The sequence below is a fragment of the Schistocerca americana genome, chromosome 3 (genome assembly GCF_021461395.2).
Source record: "Schistocerca americana isolate TAMUIC-IGC-003095 chromosome 3, iqSchAmer2.1, whole genome shotgun sequence".
NCBI classification, from domain to species: domain Eukaryota; kingdom Metazoa; phylum Arthropoda; class Insecta; order Orthoptera; family Acrididae; genus Schistocerca; species Schistocerca americana.
Window position 1 is genome coordinate 697,650,221 of NC_060121.1, and position 18,850 is coordinate 697,669,070.

Consider the following 18,850-nt stretch of genomic DNA (forward strand, 5'->3'; position numbering starts at 1 on the left):
CCGTGATAGCGAACAAGGATTATATGATCTACTGAATGGAATGAACAGTCTAATGAGTGCAGAAAGTGGATTGAGAGTAAGTCTAAGAAAGTGAAAAGTAATGAGAAGTAGCAGAAATGAGAATAGTTAGAAACTTCATATCAGGATGGATGGTCTCGAAGTAGATACCTAGGTAGCAAAATAACCAATCGAAAGCAGACTAGCGCTGGCAGAAAGGGCATTTCTGGCCAAGAGAAGTCTACTAGAATCAAACAAAGACCTTAATTTGTGGGAGAAGGTTCTGAGAGTGTAGGTTTGAGCACAAAATTGTATGGTAGTGAAACGTGGACTGTGAGATAACCGGCACAGAAGAGAATCGAAGCTTTTCAGATATGGTTCTACAGACGGATGTTGAAAATTATGTGGACTGATAAGGCAAGGAAAAAGGAGGTTCTGCGCATAATCTGAGAGGAAACAAATATCTACGTCTACGTGATTACTCTGCTATTAACAATAAAGTACCTGGCAGAGGGTTCAATGAACCACCTTCAAGCTGTCTCTCTACCGTTCCACTCTCGAAAGGCGCGCGGGAAAAAACGAGCATTAAAATTTTTCTGTGCGAGCCCTGATTTCTCTTATTTTATCCTGTTGACCATTTCTCCCTATGCAGATGGGTATTAACAGAGGAGAAAAATGGTTATTGAAATTTTATGAGAAGATCCCGTCGCAACAAAAAAGTCTTTGTTTTAATGATTGTCATTCAAATTCAGGTATCATGTCTGTGGCAATATCTCCCCTATTTCGCGATAATACAAAACGAGCTGCCCTTCTTTGAACTTTTTTGATATCATCCGTCAGTCCCAACTGATGCGGATCCCACACCGCATAGCAGTACTCCAGAACAGGGCGGACAAGAGTGGTGCAAGCAGTCTTTTTAGTAGACCTGTTGCACCTTCTAACTATTCTGCCAATGAATCGCAGTCTTTGGTTTGCTGTACCCACAACATTATCTGTGTGATCGTTCCAATTTAGGTTAGTTGTAATTGTAATCCCTAAGTATTTAGTTGAATTTACAGCCTTCAGATTTGTGTGACTTATCGCGTAATTTCTTTCAGTAGGCCCTACTCTTGTGAATAAATTATCACTTTCCTTTATTCAAGGTCAATTGCCGCTTTTCATACCATACACATATCTAAATCATTTTGCAATTCGTTTTGGTCATTTGATGACTTTACAAGACGATATAAGACAGCATGATCTGCAAACAATGTAAGAGGGTTACTCAGATTCTCTCCTATGTCACTAATATAGATCAGGAACAACAGAGGGCCCACAACACTTCCTTTTGGAACGCCGGATATTACTTCTGTTTTATCCGATGACTTTCGGTCTGTTGCTACGGATTATGACCTTTCTGACAAGAAATCACGAATCCAGTCGCACAACTGAGGCGATATTCCATAGGCTCGCAGTTTGGTTAGAAGACGCTTGTGCGGAACGGTGTCGAAAGCCTTCTGGAAATCTAAAAATATGGAATCAATTTGACATCCCCTGTCGATAGCAATCATTACTCCATGAGTATAAAGAGCCAGTTGTGTTTCACAAGAACGATATTTTCTGAATCCGTCCCGACTATGTGTGAATAGGTCGTTTTCTTCGAGGTAATTCATGATGTTCGAACACAGTATATGTTCCTAAACCTTTCTGCAAAGCGACGTTATGATATGGTCTGTAATTCAGCGGATTACTCCCATTTCCCTTTTTGAACATTGGTGTGATGATGATGTTTGGTTTATGGGGAGCTAAACTGCGCTGTCATCAGCGCCCGTACAAAGTCCTAATTTTTACACAGTGCAGTTTCTTTTCACACTATTGGTGAGACTTAAGCAATTTTCCAAGTCTTTATGTACGGATCATCCTGTGAGCAATCAGTTGTATATAACTGCTAAATATAGAGCTATTGTATCAAGATACTCGGAAAGGAACCTGACTGGTATACAATGTGAAGTTGTTCTTCATTGGAATTCAGGAATATTTACTTCTTCTTCTTTGGGGAAGAAAACGCTGACAACAAGAAGGGACAGGTTGGTAGGACATCTGTTAAGACATCACGAAATAACTTCCATGGTACTAGAGGGGGCTGTAGAGAGTAAACACTGTAGAGGAAGACAGAGATTGGAATACACTACTAGCCATTAAAATTGCTGCACCACGAAGATGACGTGCTACAGACACGAAATTTAACCGACAGGAAGAAGATGCTGTGATATGCAAATGATTAGCTTTTCAGAGCATTCACACAAGGCCGGCGCCGGTGGCGACACCTACAACGTGCTGACATGAGGAAAGTTTCCAGCCGATTTCTCATACACAAACAGCAGTTGACTGGCGTTGCCTGGTGAAGCGTTGTTGTGATGCCTCGTGTAAGGAGGAGAAATGCGTACCATCACGTTACCGATTTTGATAAAGGTCGGATTGTAGCCTATCGCGATTGCAGATTACCGAATCGCGACAGTGCTGCTCGCGTTGGTCGAGATCCGATGACTGTTAGCAGAATATGAAATCGGACGGTTCAGGAGGGTAATACGGAACGCCGTGCTGGCTCCCAACGGCCTCGTATGACTAGCAGTCGAGATGACAGGCATCTTATCCGCATGGCTGTAACGGATCGTGCAGCCACGTCTCAATCCCTGAGTCAACAGGTGGGGACGTTTGCTTGCAAGACAACCACCATCTGCACGAACAGTTCGACGACGTTTGCAGCAGCATGGACTATCAGTTCGGAGACCTTGGCTGCGTTTACCCTTTACGCTGCATCACAGACAGGAGCGCCTGCCGAAGTGCCCGAGCGGTTCTAGGCGCTGTAATCTGGAACCGCGAGACCGCTACGGTCGCAGGTTCGAATCCTGCCTCGGGCATGGATGTGTGTGATGTCATTAGGTTAGTTAGGTTAACTAGTTCTAAGTTCTAGGGGACTAATGACCTCAGAAGTTGAGTCTCATAGTGCTCAGAGCCATTTGAACCATTTTTGAACAGACAGGAGCGCCTGCGATGGTGTACTCAGCGACTAACCTGGGTGCACGAATGGCAAAACGTCATTTTTTCGGATGAATCCAGGTTCTGTTTACAACATCAATGATGGTCGCATCCGTTTTTGGCGGCATCACGGTGAACGCACATTGGAAGTGTGTATTCGTCATCGCCATACTGGCGTATCACCCAGCGTGATGGTATGGGGTGCCATTGGTTACACGTCTCTGTCACCTCTTGTTCGCATTGACGACACTTTGAACAGTGGACGTTACATTTCAGATGTGTTACGACCCGTGGCTCTACCGTTCATTCGATCCCTGCGAAACCCTACATTTCAGTAGGATAATGCACGACCGAATGTTGCAGTTCCTGTACGGGCCTTTCTTGATACAGTAAATATTCGACTGTTGCCCTGGGCAGCAGATTCCCATCGCTCTCACCAATCGAAAACGTCTGGTCAATGGTGGCCGGGCAACTGGCTTGTCCCAATACGCCAGTCACTGCTCTTGATGAACTGTGTTATCGTGTTGAAGCTGCATGGGCAGCTGTACCTGTACACGCCATCCAAGCTCTGTTTGATTCAATGCCCAGGCGTTCAAGGCCGTTATCACGGGCACAGGTGGTTGGATACTGATTTCTCAGGATCTATGCACCCAATTTGCGTGAAAATGTAATCATGTCGGTTCTAGTATATTTGTCCAATGAATGCTAATTTATCATCTGCACTTCTTCTTGGTGTAGGAATTTTAATGGCCAGTAGTGTACATCCAGCAAACAATGAGGACGTATGTTGTAAGTGCTTCATTGAGATGAAGAGATTGGCACAGGAGAGACATTGTGGTGGACCGCATCAAACCAGTCATGAGACTGGTGACTGAACAATAGTACAGTTCGAAGTTCACTTGGATATCCTGAACCGTGTCTTTCCAGCAACATACTATCACTGCGAGGGGACTATTACCACGCGTACTTCGTCCCATGACGATCTCACGAGCGTAACAGTACTTTGGTGCGATCTGTAGGACCCATAAAGGTGTTCGCAGCCTCGAAGCTCAGACAGCTGAGCTGGGCTGTGTACAGTGGCGGCCCCCTCCCACCTGTTGCGCAAGCGGACACCTCCCGGAGGCTGCGTTCGCAGAAGCCGCGTCGTACTCAGCGCTGCTGAGGCGGCAGCGAGACGCCGCGCTGGGCTGGAGTGGCGGCGGCGCGGGGCGCAGGGCGTCGGCAACCGAGCCGTGCTGCGCCGCGCCGGTAACGGGACCACCTCCGGCCCCCGCTGTCCTACAAAGCCTCGCGCTGCGCCTGTCAGACGAAAAACTCGCGCCGCACGGCCGAGGTGCTGGGTGCCCGAACGGCTCGGCGTTGCAAATTCCGCGGAACGCCTAGCGTAACGGTCGATACTGTCTGGACGTCACGGAACGTCAAAACATTCCACAGTCCGTTTCCTATGCCAACATTCGTGCAGGCCACCAACGGTAGGTCATCAAGGATTCTCGGGAAGAAAGTTACGCGTTGACGTCTTTCCCCGCGAGGCCAAATCGAAACTTTTTCTACTCCGTTGTGGCAGGGTGCAACGGCCGTGCCGCAGCGGATACACCGGTTCCCGTGAGATCACCGAAGTTAAGCGCTGTCGGGCGTCGTCGGCACTTGGATGGGAGACCATCCGGGCCGCCATGCGCTGTTGCCATTTTTCGGGGTGCACTCAAGCCTCGTGATGCCAATTGAGGAGCTACTCGACCGACTAGTAGCGGTTTCGGTCAAGAATGCTATCACAACGACCGGGAGAGAGGTGTGCTGACCACACGCCCCTCCTATCCGCATCCTCCTCTGAGGGTGACACGGCGGTCGGATGGTTCCGATGGGCCACTTGTGGCCTGTAGACGGAGTGTCTGTGGCAGGTTGCAACAGCAACCAATTTCGAATTATTAAAAAAAAAAAGTTTCTCTTGCGAAATTGTCTAATATCAGTGAAGCGTTTCACCCTTTTGGGGTATTGTCAGATTGTGTTTAAGTAACTTGATATGAAACCCATACGTCACAAAGCTACATAAAAAATATATCACTTACTGTTACGCTCATTTTCCATTTTATATTGTGTTATGACGGATAGGTTTAAAATCCAACTAGTTTTACACAATCCGATGATGCCTCAAAAGGGTGAAACGCGTCATTAACTTAGATAATTTCGCAAACAAGATTGTTTTTATTCCGAAATGAAATCCAAATATGGTTTAGCTTTTACGTTACCTGGACACAGGAAAAGGCTACACTGTCCATAACTTAATTCGATACAGCAACTTTCATTAATCTGATTTACCTAAATTAGCTAAAAATTTCCAAATAAATTGTAAGAAATGACTACTAAAGGTGATGTAGACGTAGACTTAAAAAAGAATGTAACAACTCAAATTCTAAAGAAAGCAAGTGCTGACAGGGGTGCGTACTACCGAACTGTCAGTTTAATAAGTCGTGGTTATACAATACTCTAACGATTTGTTTACAGAAGAATGGGAATCTGGTACAAGCCAACCCCGAGGGAAGATCAGTCTGGATTGCGGAGAAACGTAGCAGCGCGCAAGAGAATTCCGACCCTTCGACTTCTCTTAGAAGATAGGTTAAGGAAAGGCAAACCAACATTTATATCATTTGTACACTTAAAGAAAGCTTTTGACAATGTTGGCTGGAAAACAGTCTTTGAAATTCTGAACGTTGCTTGGGTGAAATACACGGAACGAAAGGCTATTTACAACTTTGTGCAGAAACGAAACTGTAGTTATAGGACTGGAAGGACATTGAAAGGCGAGGGAAGCAGTGGTTGAGAAGGAAGTGAGATGGAGTTACAGGTTATTCCCGATGTTATTTAATCTGTACATTGAGCAAGCAGTAAGGACAACCAAAGGAGAATTTCGTAAATTTCGCAGTGAAGAAATAAAAACTTTCAGACTTTGCGATGAAATTGCAGTTCTGTCAGATACAGCAAAGTTCTTGAAAGAGCAGTTGAACGGAATGGGCACCGTCTTGAAAGGAGGATAAAGGACGAATATCAACAAAAGCAAGAACACGGTTATGGAATGCAGTCGGATTAAATCAGGTGTTCTAGAGGGAATTGAAGTAGGAAATGAGACACCAAAAGTAATAGATGCGTGGGCTGTAAAATAACTGACGATGATCGAACTAGAGAGGATATAAAATGTAGACTGGCAAGGGCAAGAAAAGCGTTCCTGAAGAAAAGAAATTTGTTAACGTCATAATATAGGCTGAAGGCATTTCTCTGGAGTGCACTCTTGTGTGCAAGTGAAACGTAGACGATAAACAGTTTAGACAAAAAGAGAAGCTTTTGAAATGTGGGGCTACAGAAGAATACTGAAGATTAGATGGACAGATTGCGTAAGTAATGAAAGAGGTACTGAATTGAATTGGGGAGAAAATAAACTTGTGGCACAACTTGACTAAAAGCACACATTCTGTAACATCAAGGGAGCATCAGATGGCTTCAGGCAAATGCCGGGATGGCCGACTTCCTTCCCCTTCCTTCCGTAATCCGATGGGACCGATGACCTCGCTGTTTGGTCCCCTCCCCTCATATCAACCAACATACCAATCTTCGGAATGTTGATCACAACAACATGTAGATGGCTGTGTGGACAGGGACATAAGAGCTAATAAATAAATAAAACTTCAATTAAAAACTTTTTTACAGTGAGAAAGTCGTGTCTATTCGTGGAGAAGAATATTTTTGACGTTAGAAAAAGGCTCTGTCGTATTCCTTCTAAAACATATTCGTATGTATCTACTTTCTTGGCCAAATAAGTGACGATGTTTTAAAATGTTTGTACGTCACTTTTCCTATTCCTTAACTACCCAGAATCGAGGAAAATATACCATATAACTTTTGTCAAGAACTTGGCAGTTAATAAAATCTAACTGCCGGCCGCGGTGGTCTAGCGGTTCAGGCGCTCAGTCCGGAACCGCGCGACTGCTACGGTCGCAGGTTCGAATCCTGCCTCGGGCATGGATGTGTGTGATGTCCTTAGGTTAGTTAGGTTTAAGTAGTTCTAAGTTCTAGGGGACTGATGACCTTAGATGTTAAGTCCCATAGTGCTCAGAGCCATCTGAACCATTTGAAAATCTAACATTGCCACTTTATTAATTCGGGTACTCCATTTCGTTCTTTTGTACCACGGATTACTGTTCACGACCTCGCTTTCACCTTTCGGTCTTGTGAAAAACAAAGCGACGCCGTGTAGACGCTGCATCTACAGCGTAAGCATTTCCGTAAGACGGTGACGTTGCCTTCGGTTCCGTTCCTTCGACGTCGGTGTGAATCGGCGTTAACGCAGCTCTAATACAAGGGGCAAGAAGGCTGCTCTTACTATGGCACTGCTAGCTGCAGAATGTTACTGAGGCTCTAGAAATGCCACAGTACCATCTTATAACGGTGTACGTATCGCATTAAATTTGAAGCTTTCGAAAATTTCGTCCCTTGTCTACAGGAGGAAGCAACTGATATTTTGTCGTGAAACCGTCCTTTTTCCAAAAAAAATGGCTCTGAGCACTACGGGACTTAACATCTGTTGTCATCAGTCCCCTAGAACTTAGAACTACTTAAACCTAACTAACCTAAGGGCATCACACACATCCATGCGCAAGGCAGGATTCGAACCTGCGACCGTAGCGGTCACGCGGTTCCAGACTGAAGCGCCTAGAACCGCACGGCCACACCGGCCGGCTCGTCCTTTTTCCGCATCGCGAAAGTAATTGATTACTATGTCAGAAGGAGATGGCACACAGTCACCATCATAACTTCAAATACGACACATCCACTTTTTTTTTCTAAATTCGTCTCCCATACCGAATGAATGAATGTGCAGTGTGTAGTAGAATCTACAGCCATAACTCAGTTCAGCTTCCGTGTCGAAACTTGGAGCATCACGTAGGATAAATGACACAAATATTGTTATCTTATCCATGTTGGATCTTGTGAACTCAACGGCTGTTAATTGTAGTTGGTGAGTGACGCAAGCAGCCACATATACCTTTTAAATGATTTATTTTAGTGCCTTAACCAGCTACCGTGCCCATCTTCAGATGGCTAATATTTTTCGTTACACGGATGTTTTGATCAACAGCACCTTTTCTGTTCCACATTGCACAAGAATATGTGAGTAATTAGTGCCACTTTATCAGATGTTTCATTAATAAAAAATATGCTAAAGTGCTTGCCTGGTGGTTGGCTGATCTGTGGGGAGGATACCAAACAACGAGGTCATAGGTCCCATCGGATTAGGGAACGAAGTAAGCGGTGCCCTCTTAAAGGAACCATCCCAGCGTTTGCCACAAGCGGTTTAGGGAAATCACGGATAACCTAAATCAGGACGGGCGGACGCGGGTTTGGACTGTCGTCCTCCCGAATGCGAGTCCAGTGTGCTAACCACGGCGCCACCTCGCTCGGTTAAAGTGCTTGCATTTTTTATATCTGGTGCAAATATTTGTTTTCACTTACATACGTTTGTAAATGAACACAACTATTTTCCATCATATACCAAAAAATTGCGTATTTTTACTGATGAAACAACTGATAAAATGACACTAAATATTCAAATATTGTTAGGCAGTATGATGAAAACATCTGTGTAACGAAAAATATTACCCATCTGAAGATTGGTATGGTAGACCGAAACCGATTATGACACTAAAATAAAACGTTTAATAAGTGTATGTGGTTGTTTGTGTCACTCAGCAATAAATAATGTTGTAAGCAAAGTGAGCCTTTCAAACTGAATTTCTCGCTCTGCAGCCGATTGTCCAGTATTACGAAACTTTCTGAGAGAATCAGTCTTTGTGAAGTTCTGAGTCTCAGTAACTTTTCTCTATCCACGGCAAGACAACAGGTCTGATGTCTGGCCCACTACAAAGAAACTAAGAATTAGCAGATATTCTCATTGTAGATTTTGGAAGCCACGACATGGTATTTGTCTGGGGAAATATCCGTTCGACTCATGAACGTCATCGATGTTAATAGTTCAGTGTTTGTCCTTAGAATCAAGAGACGGACAATACGAAGAAGAACTGCTTACAAAAATAAATACAATCTAATATCTACCGGCAGGTTTATTGAAAGGGGGAAGGGGGCAAATTATTGATTACTATCAACTATTTTTAAATGTGGTACTGCAAGAAAGATTTGGCGGAAAACCAAGGTAAAAGCGGCTCGAGTCAAGACATAAGATAAAATAAATAGTACCGGTACTACGCAGCTTGGAAAAAGATTATGAGGAAAGGCTGATACACCCATAACTGTCTCATATCACGGTATTTAGTAAAGCACTAGATTTACAGTCAGGTGGTGGGGAATTCGAAATCTCTTTGAGCAATCAAATTTAGGCTTTCACCGGTTTCGCTAACTCCGTTAAGCTATGTCGCAGAATGCTTCCTTAGAAAAGCATTCGGTTGTTTCCCTTCCTCAGTCTTCTACAGCGTGAGATTGTGTTCGGTCTGTTATGACCCGTTCGTCAGTTGGGCGTTAAACCCAAGTATTCTTTACTTCCTTGTTCCAAATAACTGGAAGAAGGAGATCAGAACTGAGCTTCCCGTCGACAAAGAGGTCATTAGAGGACATGCCTTGATGAACAGGAAGGGGATAGGTAGTAGCAGAGATACAAAATATGTTCGCTATCTCTCCCCCCAACCTTTCTTTGAAGGTCAACGTGACATAAAAGCCCGCATCTCGTGGTCGTGCGGTAGCGTTCTCGCTTCCCACGCCCAGGTTCCCGGGTTCGATTCCAGGCGGGGTCAGGGATTTTCTCTGCCTCGTGATGGCTGGGTGTTGTGTGCTGTCCTTAGGTTAGTTAGGTTTAAGTAGTTCTAAGTCCCATAGTGCTCAGAGCCATTTGAACCATTTTGTGACATAAAACAGGCAGTACTAGTATCTTCTCAGCGACAAATTCTAAGGGCCCTTTTGTTCGCTGTACTATAAAAAGAGAGGAAAGTGTCAAAATATTTCAAATCCGGGGACAATAAAATATGTACTCGTCCCGATAGCCGTATATTTATCAGAAACTGTAGTCCTGGGTTCTGCCAGCGCGTTTTGTATTTCTGGAAAGCAAAAAGACCGTATTGTATAAGAAGCCAAAAATCCACTGCGCTTAAACTTCTTTCCATGACAGCGAGAGAAGCTTCAGAAAACAGTTTTAAATATAAGAACGTAAGTCTCTTTTCTTCTTTGATCGTCTGTACTCGTATCAGCAGCTACCGAGCATTTATTTCGCGTTATTCGAGTGCTATTTTTTGCGAACACTGCGCAGGAGGTCTCATATTATATGCATTAAATTTTGCACACTGCAGTTTTCTCTTATTTGTCTGTAGCACTGATGCATAAGCAAATACGTTACGTGCTTTGTCGGTACATGTATACAGCAACACTGATATCGTGTAGCTGTTTTATTTCCGTTTTTAAAGCGACTTAATAACGGAGAACTGTATGTTAGTTGTGCTACAGTACAGTAATGAATCTCTAGTTTACATAAAAGAAAGAAATAGGAAAACGAGCGCTAGAGGAGTGAGAAAAGAGAAGGAAAGAACACAACGAGACCATCTTATCTGAATCGAGATACTTTTTATACTGTGGGAGCTTCTGTGTTCTTCCTAGTGTACATAGTTCATCAGTCCCTCCTTTCCATATTAACGTATGAATCGAGAATAGAACAATTATGGCTCCGTACACATCCTAATGTCTTACTTTTTTCTCATTGCTGTTGAGGAAAGAGAATAGTTTTACAGTATTCTGCAATATTGGTTCCCTAGTAAATTTAATAGAATTTTGCGAGGAGCATGTGTCGTTTACTACTAGATGCAGTTTAAATTTTCTGAGCATCTTCGCTACACTTTTATACGTAGTTTCATACATTCTGTTTCAGCTAAAGCTGAATGATGTGGAAGTTTTCTGTGAGAAGAATGGAGATATTAATCCCTTCCAGTTGGACGAATCTGCACACTTAACTTTCTGTAGTTAATTACTATTATTATTATTATTATCTTAATTATTGTATTTAATTCGTCGGCCATCTAAGGACGACGACAAGCTTATAAGAATTGTAACAGTTGCTCTTAGTTTTCCTTTCCTCGTCTAAGCTAGGTATTCTTCATCATTGCGTTATGGCTAGCATAATTAATGTTATGAATTATTAATTCTACAAATCTCCGCCACAATTTCAGTCTTTAAATTACAATGGTTTTCGCATCACTGTACTATTACTCATAACATCAATATACATCCATATCTGTGAAGCAGTTTTTGTCAAATGTTTAGTATCTTTGTAACAGCTAACATCTTTGGACTGAACATCTCTGAACTGAAAATTATGCAAAATATTGTAATACTCAAAAGTGCGTAGTGGACAAACACGTGGGGTTCGCTATGGCAGCATACAGCACATATTCTCCCAGATATGCAGTAAGTAGAACTTCCGCATATATATAGAAAAGAGTATAAATCTTTTCAGTACTGTAAACAACGTTAATATTTGTCCACCACTGCAATACTGCACTTAAACTCCCTGCCACAGCCATTTATGACAAACACAAAACACGTGCGTATGCCATAAGCAAATTTAACTATGTAAAAGGATCGTAATCCACTTAATGTTGATGGTATGTCCATCGAAACGCGCAGTGACGTTAAAAATAAAAGTGACTCAAGTAGTGTACCAATAATTTTTATATGTCATCAGATATTATGTCGGTTACGTTCCCGCCAGCCCGTACTAGCAACGCATTGGTACAGGTAGCTTTTTCTCGTCTCCTACCGTACACTGGATTACTCAACATTTGTACGGGTAGGTCTTCAGCTAATGTGGAATAGTGCACAACATGACTTCTTTCATAGGTTTGCTGAACGAAAAAGGCGATTTAAGTGTAGAATATTGCTGTCAGATTCAAAGTGACTGCGAGGCCTCTTACAGAAGGAGACGCACTGAACGTTTAGCATGCATCGCAAACGTTTAAATATAACGGTTGAGTACTACTGCGGAAGAAGTTCCGGAAAGAATGAAGTATTCTTTTTTTCCCCTCTTATTTGGTACGAAGTAGCAAAAGGAATAAGAGATCGAAAGTTTATTGTACTGCTGATATTACTAGTGCTGTTCGGTTACATACTTTCACACTACAAGACCCAAAAATTATATGGCAGACGTTCTAGGAACTTGAGGTTTCATACTAAATCTATCATTGTGTTTTATCATAAGGATAAGCAACCTTTCGTCTTTTGCAACTGAAATTTATTCTTGAATGCCAGACATGTTTCGCCTATTCACGTTAGACGTCTTCAATGGTTAATACACGTAAAATTATTTAATTACATGTATTTTGATACGAGATTTGAAGGGATTCTTTGACACTGTGCTCATATCTGCCTATTTATATTTACAGTTATATGGTTGTGATTTTACTTAACATTCATTTAACAAGTAACTAATTTTATATACATCATAGACTACTGAAGATGCGTAACATGAATACGCAAAACATGCATGGTACTCAAAAATTTCAGTTCCAAAAGACGGAAGTTTTCTTATTTTTCTGATAAAACATAATCGTTCACCGTCTTAATGCGTGAGCAATCCTGTTATAGGTTCTCAAGAATCTTGTTACAGGTATCAGACTTGCCTTGCCTTGCTGTAGCGCTCTTACAGAGTGTGGTGTGACGGCCACCCTAGCAGAAGCAATGTCCCTTGACGAGGCCCTTGACCGCAGACAGAGGGCGTTGCGAATGGCTGCGCACGGCCACTGCTGGAATCATACTCGTGAGAAGCCAGTTCCTCTCCTCCGAAACTGATTGAATCCATCTCAGAATCCCAGGAAGGACTTGCCAATTGAACAGTCGGGCCCGTGCTGCGGTCCCTCGCAAGTGACTTCCTTTGTGGCCGGCGGAGGCGGGAGCTGCAGGCTGTGTCGCAGGCGAGAGCCACAAATGCGTTCCTGTGACGTAAACCGTGCGCAACAGGAGGAGAGTCGTCACAGTCTTTCGATTAGTGACAAGTTTCTGGGATTGCACGTCACTCGCAACTTGCTTTCTCATCTCCCGTACTTACCGTCCAATACCTCAACGTGAATGTGGCAGATAGCCGTTTCGCTTAGACATCTCATTATTCTTGACGCTCTGGGTGAAATTGCGCAGTACATGTACGTGTACTATATCCGGTAAAAGGAAGGTAAATCGTTAGTAATATAGGTTCCACAGCCTCTGATTTCCTCAGTTAAAACTTCAGGGCTGAGAGGCAGTTGCCGATTTTTCTCCAAAGATGTCTCCCGCTCTCTCTCACCCAGGAAGTTTTAACTGAAGTTGCTGCGATTACTTGAGTCTAATAGCGTAATACTAACTAGAGCTGCTCAGTACTGAGGACCACCTAGTGCGTGTAAGCGGACATCGACACTAAGCTAAACAGCCGGAAGATTAGTAGAAAACTACTGCAGTAAAGTTGGTAAATAAAAAATACCCAGAACCAATATGGTTTAGAGTATATGCAGACGACTCAGAGATTAATGACGCAACTGGACGCGGTATGCACTGTAAATTATTCACTCAGTACTCCTGTGTCGTGAAACACGTCACGAACTTTTATCCGAAGGTACCTCCATGTAATCCAACTAGCAGTTTAGAACATTAAAGACAGAGTCAGTTTATTTACAAAAGCTGTTTGATTCTAGACCATTCTAGCTATCTCAGCTAAACACTCCACAGAAACAACAATCGAAACTGAAGTAAGACAAGCCATAATGTATATCGTGTACAGAAATAAAGAAATAACTTTTCAGTGGATACCTTCACATGTAGGAATCGACGGACCCTGCTGTTCTTTTTGCCCAAAAAAGGAATACGCACACAAGCTTAGAAAAAAGAAACAATTCCACTTGACACACCCAATAAACTTATTCTCCTGACAAATTCGGATCCCATATAACATTATATATAACAAATAACTTAAAGGTACAATATGAGAAAACATACAAGAAGTCAGGGAATAAGGAGGTCCTGCTCAGAGTTGGTGAAGGAAGGGACATAATAAAATACTGACAAGAAGAAGGGGGCAGGTGATATCAGCTGTTAAGACGTGAGGGGATAGCTTCACAGTACCAAAAGGATCTGTAGTGGGTAAAATTGTAGAGGAAGACAGGTACTGGAATACATCCAACAAACAATTGAGGACGTAGGTTGCAAGTGCTGCTCTGAAATAAAGAGTGTGGCGCTGAAGAGGAATTCATGGCGGGGTCCACATCAAACCAGTCAGAAGACTGATTACTCAAAAAAGTAGTGGCAACTGTTCAGGAGTATACCGAGGAAACAAGCAGTAGCCTACTTTCCACTGACAAAGGGACATGACTGCCAATTCAAACGTCTAAGCAGTGTAGGATTACCTCCTAAAAACGAATGTGCTATTTCCGAAACCGAAGTTATGGATCCAGACCATCTGTTGACATGCTCAGACTTGGATGTAAAAGCACCGAAGGAAGCCAAATTATACGGCGATCCAGAAATTACATTTTCCAACTTTCTGCAACCTTTGTTTCATTATTACATTTACTTGTCACAGTTATTTTGTGCATCTGAAAATTGTACTGGGACGAGAAACTGTAATTATAACTTTTCTGTAACCAATGTCTTGTTTTTATTATTTTTCCAAAGTAATTTGGTATGAAGTTATTAACGCTTTCATGTTGATATGAGACGTGAAATGTATTACAGATTAATTTCTGATAAAGCAGTATATAACAACAGTATCGCTTCTAGAACGAACTGAGAACTGCTCGATCCACCTCCGTACTGTGTATTTATTTCCGGTAGAGTAGTAGCGGCCCTCTCCATGTGATCAGTTTGCCACAACTGCTAGCTTATCATCTACAGAAAGCGAAACTATTGGCTGTACAAATAATACAACAAGCAACACTCGGTAAACCCCTCCGTATCGCAGGAGTGATGGAATCTTAGAGTTACTAATCATGTGTGTCGTCATTGATGCATAAAACGTTAGTATGCGACCACCATGCTGAAGACTAAATACTCCTTAGTGATATTAAATACGCGATAGGATTCAGTAAGAGTACTGAAACGTATGACGTATTATTCTTTGCAAACCAGAGAGTAGAAGAAACAAAGTTGGTAAGGAGAGAAGACATGTCAAACGATCATGTACCGATATTAAACGACAACAGCCAAAATATAGACAAATTCCGCCGAAAAGAACTGTGAAAGTGAGTCAGCGATTAAAATTATTGTGAGTTAGCCTTTAAGTTAAATATATCGTACGGTCAAGAGCCTAACGTGGAACAGATTTGGTAGACGTACGCGTAAGGTATTACGTGGTGTTATGTACAGCAACAGAACCAACAGCAAGACAACCAGCAGATCACGTTCTTTGCTGTATTATAAGATGCGCCTGTAAGCGGGAATCAGATATGCAGGGAAAAAAACTGTGACGCAAAATAAATGCGGCTTACGTCCATTAGTCTGCCGTCAACGGCACTCCATGCACTTTATATGCGTGTAAATAAGGTTTTGTTTCTTCTTCCTTGCTGCATAGAGAGACAGCGCAACAAATTTTAACGGATTCACGTTGTCAGTAACAATTTTTCTCTTGCTGCTCTGACTGCCACACGTCATACACCGTTACATTCTGTGCGTCTCGTCACTTTTGTTTCTATTTCCGTTTATCCCATCCACCTGAAAAGGTTGATCATTGAGGATTCGAAGCGCAAAAAAATTTCATCCTTATCATTTTTTGTTCCACTGTTATTTTAATATGTTTTATCTCTCTTTTTATTTACTGAAACGAGCTTTAACTGACAGTTTCGTCTACGCGTAGCGTAAGACTAATACGCTTCCTCCTAAGCCACGTCAGCATAAACTCGTCTCATTTATCTAATCGTGTTTTGCTTCAGTTGGTTGTTTTTAATTTCACCTATACAATCCCCATATACACCAAACGTAGTAAAAGTACATTCCAATTTTATCACTCTGTTTTTTATACTTCTCCCACATTTCATCTTTCCGATGGTAGGCGATAAGCTGTAAAAGAAACCAATCACGTGTTTGTTGCACTGAGCCACACGAAACTTTTTTTTTTTTATTTTTAAACTTTGATTCCTCCTCCAGATGGGTGTAGGCGGGCTCATGGAGGACTTAATGTCCTTTGGAGCCTTAGCTTAATTTTACGTTATGCTGTTTTGACTTCCTTTATTTGATTGGTTGGGTATGAAATATCTTAGTATCTAGGCCTACTTTTCCACTTTATATATATTTCTTGGGTGGGGGAAATACACGTCCCTGGCATTCGAATGGTTCAAATGGCTCTGAGCACTATGCGACTTAACTGCTGAGGTCATCAGTCGCCTAGAACTTAGAACTAATTAAACCTAACTAACCTAAGGACATCACACACATCCATGCCCGAGGCAGGATTCGAACCTGCGACCGTAGCGGCCGCGCGGTTCCAGACTGAAGCGTCTTTAATCGCACGGCCACACCGGCCGGCCCTGGCATTCGCCTCACAGCTGAGGGAAACCTCAGCTAGGGTCGGGTGTTGTTCCTGTTTAACTTTACTTCTTTATATTTTTAATTTAGGTGTTGAGGCAGCCGTTTACCTCTTGTGATTTGTGTGGTGTCACCGCCAGACACCACACTTGCTAGGTGGTAGCTTTAAATCGGCCGCGGTCCATTAGTACATGTCGGACCCGCGTGTCGCCACTGTCAGTGATCGCAGACCGAGCGCCACCACAAGGCAGGTCTCGAGATACGGGATAGCACTCGCCCCAGTTGTACGGACGACTTTGCAAGCGACTACACTGACGAAGCCTCGCTCCGTTGCCGAGCAGATAGTTAGAATAGCCTTCAGCTAAGTCCATGGCTACGACCTAGCAAGGCGCCATTAGCCTTACATAGCAATTGATACTTATCGTATAAAGCATGTCGCGTCAAGAACGATGTATACAACAAGGATGGATTAAAGTTAAGTATTCCAAAAGCTACGTACTTTTCTTTATAGCATTCATTACGTATCCTGTTTCAGACCTCACGCCATCCTTCGTGTGTTTATAGCGTGCATTGCGGTCCCCTCAAATCACACTGTGTCGGCACTTCTGTCGACACATCAATTTGTTTTAGTTCAATGTGGTTTTTGGAGTAGATTTTTTCTATTGCTATTGCTGTTATTTCCGGTGGATAAGGGTATTTATATTTTGGTAGGTTCAGCTGAAATGGTATTGTCAAGATCAGTTTTTTGTTGTTTTCATTTGTTCTTAATCTGTTGTCGCCGTATGAAGCCAGCTGTTTTATTATCCTTTCTTCCATGGAGTCAGTTTCGAGTGTTGTGTGTAGTGTCGATGTCCGTTCGTATGGTATCTTGGCTATTGCTCTAAGCATTCTTCTATCTGTCGATTATATTCTATTACATTCCATGCTGTAGCTGCATATTCCAGAATTGGCCTTACAAACATTTTGTAGATGTGTAGGACTATCGGAGTAGCGGCTCCCCCGTTTCTGTGTTGGATAATTTTTATTTTTGCGACTTTTGCACTTGCTACGCCTATTTTTTGTGTGGTGTTCTTCTCCCAGTTTAGCAAATAGTCCAACTCGAGTCCCAGGTATTTAGCATTTTTCTTCGGTACTACGTTTTCTCCCCAGAGTGATATTTGTACATCGTCAGGGTTTTGCTGTTTGTTTTGTACGAGGTTTCTATGCTGTATTAGAAGTGTTTGCGATTTGGTCGGGTTCGGGCGTATCCTCCACGTTGTCATCCATTCTTCCAGGGCCTTGATGTATCTACTAGTTTTACTTGAAAGCAGTTCTGTCGTTGGGGCGTAGCACCAGAACGCCGTATCATCGGCATATAGTGCCAATTCCTCGTTCAGGCCGTTTGGTTTAGGGATGTCGGAGGTGTAGATGTCGTAGAGCAGTGGTGATATGATCGCTCCTTGCGGTACACCTGCTTGCGGTCTGAATTTCTCCGATGTTTTGTCTCCAACTCTTACTTTTATGTATATATCTGATACCATGTTTTTTATTAGTTTCACTACCTCTATCGGAAATTGGTATTATATTAGCTTGTTTAGTAGCCCCGAGTGCCAGACCTTATCAAATGCTCTTTCTATATCGAGCAGTAACGCCGCTGCTACATTTCCGTTATTTATCGCTTCTGTACAGTTGCTCAGTCTGAATATGGGGTCGATTGTACTCCTGTTTTTCTGAAACCCGCTTGCTCATCGGGTAGGATGTTCCGTTTGTCTATGAATTTTTGGATCATTTTGGTGATGATGGCTTCCAGTGTCTTTCCTATTACTGGTAGTAGGGTTATGGGGCGGTAAGAATTTGGGTCCTGTTTGGGTTTGTTCGGTTTTGGTATCATTACTATTTGAGCATCTTTCCACTGTTTTGGTGTTTTTTGGAGTTTAAGGGCGGCGTAGAAGAGTTTTTGAAGGGGTGGAGTGATGATTTGTGGGGATATTAGTTTGAGATGTTGTCGTGTAATCCCATGTGCTTCTGGGGCCGTGATTTTTCCGTTTGATATGACAGTCTGTACCTCGATATTCGAAATTTCGTTGATGAGTGATGTTTGGTCCTCGTCGTAGGTCGTGTTTCCTCTAGTGTTTTCTTTGTCTCTGTTTCTATTTCCTGTTCCTTTTCCTTATTGAATTTGTCGTCTTCGGGGTGTGTGTAGATTCCTTTTAGAGTGCTCATGAATGCGTTTGCTTTTGTTTGTTCGCACGTGGTTATCATTCCGTCTATAACAAGTGGTGCCTGCTGTTCCTGCTTTTGATGTGTGATTTGCTTAAATTTTCGCCAGAAATCA

General features: G+C 42.7%; 1 pseudogene; it reads left to right on the forward strand.

The window, feature by feature from the left end:
- The first annotated feature begins 4,581 nt into the window (after positions 1 to 4,581).
- LOC124608836 lies at positions 4,582 to 4,699 on the forward strand (annotated as a pseudogene).
- The last annotated feature ends 14,151 nt before the right edge of the window (positions 4,700 to 18,850 follow it).